We start from the raw sequence: 3,562 nt of genomic DNA, 5'->3' as shown, positions 1-3,562 counted from the left end.
TGTGGTGTTCGTAGATGTGTGATTGTAATTTGTTTATGCAAAGACAAAATGAGAGCTTCCCGACCTTTGGGTCCCATTTGTTAAACATTTACATGTTGTTATCCCCCTTTTAAACACTGCAGCTAACAAACATGCTCTGTCTGTCCTTGAGCAACCGCACAGAAATAAACTGCATTGTGACTTTGGGGGAGTGAGTAGGCGTCCAAGGATCTCAGTCTCTTGGACCCAACTGAATATATTTGAATGGTTGTGGAAATAGGCAAGAAAGTCTCTAATATGAAAACTGACAGGAAGTGCTGAATGTGATGTGCAGTGTAATGAGGTATTTCCCTGTGTCATATCTGAATTACTGGAAACTCATGGACATTTGAATGGCACTCATGTAATTTGGCTTCCAAATAAGGTATTTGATTTCCAGGAAGAGCCCAGCACAGAAACCAGCATCCTTCAAGTCGTTTCAGGTTGTTCAGATGTCAAAATGGACTTTCTTCTACCATGTCACCACGATGTATCCCTGGCTTGTTTCTTTTCATGAGAGCGAAGTGGGTTTGTGGTGTCGCAAGCCTGTTGATTATGGGAAGCGTATGCTTTCTGCTTATCTGATGTGTTCAGAAAAAAAAACTCTTGGTTTGCAACAGACTGTTCCAGGAAGCAGGGAGGGGGCCTGATGACACAACTCACCTGAGTCCGATCACCATAAAGATATGAGGTTTTACATCTCTGATGTCCAAAGCCGCCAGTGTTTCGCTTCCACTTCCCACAATTTGCACGGAAAGATCTTGCTGTGTTTCATGGTGTATTTTTCCTCTGTTTTTTTAGGCCACACGCACACACACACACGCACAAACAGGCACACGCAAAACACACACACACACACACACAAATGATAAAGTGTGGGGTGCATATGCACCACACACTCATCAGGTGCATCTGCTCTAACATTAAACAAAGGTAAGCTCAACTCTTTCGTATGAAAAACTTACAGACCTTGAGGAGGTTGCGTTTTCACCCTGTGTGTTTGTTGGTTGTGTGTCTGTTGGTTTATTTTTTACGGGGATCATGTCTAAACTATACCGAAGAGGGATGTGGCCTGAGCCTGAGAAGAACCCTTTATATTTTGTAGATTTATTTTATGAACTTTTTTCATTTTTAACTATATTTTTATGACAAATACATCATTTTGACTGTCAGACCGCTTCACTTTTATCTTTATGTACACAACCATTTTATTTTAAATAAGGTATTGAGCCGCACACAGAGGGCTTGAGTCCTCCTGCAGCAGACGTGGGTTTGTTTCGCTTCCCCATTCAATTTCCCCATGTCACTGGATTATAAAGTAAATTAAAGCTGTTGTTTCCATGAGGTGGATGATTGTGTTTTCACTGTGTTTATCGATTCAGTCAGTAGTTAAAGGAATTTACCATAAAGTCTCAGACTCTCTTTGAGGGGGCTACTCACCACATACGCACTGTACCTCAGGATACCACCACAGAGAAATGTGAAGTGTTGTAAATCTCAGGGGAACCGAGAGTACACTCATATCCACATTGCCACCAACGAAGCAGTGGAACCATTCAATCTGACTCGGTGCTTACTTTTTAACCTTAAACTGAAACAACGCAACACTTGTGGTTAAGACTCACAAGGGTTTAGAGGAAACCAATCGTCTGTCAGGAGGGGGGGCCTCCGTTGTTATCATCACACAGGGGTCCCGACAGTGTCACTTCCTATCACTGCTGTGGGAGAGAGGAGGGGGAGGCTACTCTCAACCTGATGTCACGCAGAGAAAGAGAGAAACACGATTGTTCTTTTCACACATGGGGGTATATTCAAGGAAATTTACATAAAAAAAAACACAGACACGAAATTAGAAGGAACAAATCTGAAAGCACAATTCAAGACCATTTTTGGACAAATTAAGATATTAAAGGGAGTTGAATAAAAGAGATAAAGGATTAGAGAAATAAAAAGGATTAATCTGTATCAAAAGTTGAAAGGGGAAATTAAAAGTAACAAAATAGGAAGAACTGTATAGAATAGTATACTTTAAAAAAAGAACAATGTACAGTGATGGTTTGACTTTTTTAAATGTAAAGTTGATTTGGGTAAAGTGGGTAAAAGCGGCTGGTGGGGCTTTGACACACAGATTCCTGATAGATGAGTAAAATAGTGGTTGAAGCTCCTTGTCCTCGCTCTTGATTCATCTCCTCGTTCCCTTGGGGGCAACTTGTCGTGAAAATGTTGCTTTTTATTAGTTTCACGGTTTACTCATGCACGGTTTACAGTCAGTTACTCAGGCTGACTGCATCGCATGTCTATCTGTTATGGGAAGTGGAGACCAGGCCTGACGTGAGCAGTTTGGCATGCGAGGCCGAATTTATACGCCACACTTCCAATCACAAATGTGTCAATATCCTGTTTGAGTTATTAATAAAACTGACACGAGAAGACGGAGGACCTGCTTGTGTTGGGGCCTGATGTTCCCACATGTGGATTTAAGAGTGTGAACGATATTTACAGAAAAGAGACAAGAGAGAGAGACAGAGAGAGAAAGAAAAGGAGGATGAGGTAAGGAGGAGTGTGATGGTTTTGCATGAAATAAATCCACGTTTGCTCAAGACACACAGGCCGTGAGCAGCATCTGAAGGGTTTCCTGATACGCCACAGGATGAGTCACACTTCTCAGAGGCCACAATCAGTTCCTTGAATAGTTACTAATAGCAGAGCAACTCCCCTCCCCTCCCTTTCTCTCCTCCCATTCTGCTATATACGGACGTCATTTTCTCATTCATGCAAAGTGTGTCAGACCAGCTGGGGCAGCGGCTGAAGGCTCCATTGCTTTTTATTCTTAATCATATAAATGGTGTTTTCTTGTATCGCATTTTCTTTCTGATTACTACCTCCTCCGAGGAGATTATGTTTACATCATGTGCTTGTCTGTTTGTTTGTCGGCCATTTAGCTGGGGTACACAAAACATAAACTGGATGGAATGCCATTTGGGGGAAGGATGTGGCACGGGTCAAAGGAGAATTCATCTGTATCAGAATATTTTTCCCTTCTTTAACGTCGCAAGATAGATCATTTTACATTATTGTCGTTCATGTCAGCCATGATTAAGTGACTGATATTTATGAGTTTGCATAATTTGGGGAAGATCCAAATAAAAAACCCTGATCTGATTATCTGAAATGTGGACTTTCAGGTTTGTGCTCGATCAGTGCATATGTTGTAAATTAACAGAAAGATTCTGAGTAAAGAGCAATTAATAGTTCCTTTCCTCTTCTTCTCTCAAACAAACCATGCACTGGCTTAAAATGGTTGATTATGAGGATTATGAGGTCTAATATACACACCAGTTCATATATATAGCATTAACAGTGATGCCCTGTTAAATACAGGGCACCACATATATACACCCACTCCCTTTTGAAGCATTTCACTTTCAATTTAGTTGAAAGGAATTCACAATTTTTTCATCAGAATGGAAGTGATGGTGGGCAGGTTCGTTGTCACACAACTGTCTATTTCCAGATAATTTCCACTCCCTCTGAATGCGGTTTG

The sequence above is a fragment of the Platichthys flesus genome, chromosome 16 (genome assembly GCF_949316205.1).
Source record: "Platichthys flesus chromosome 16, fPlaFle2.1, whole genome shotgun sequence".
Lineage (NCBI taxonomy): Eukaryota > Metazoa > Chordata > Actinopteri > Pleuronectiformes > Pleuronectidae > Platichthys > Platichthys flesus.
Note: the sequence above shows the minus strand (reverse complement) of the source record.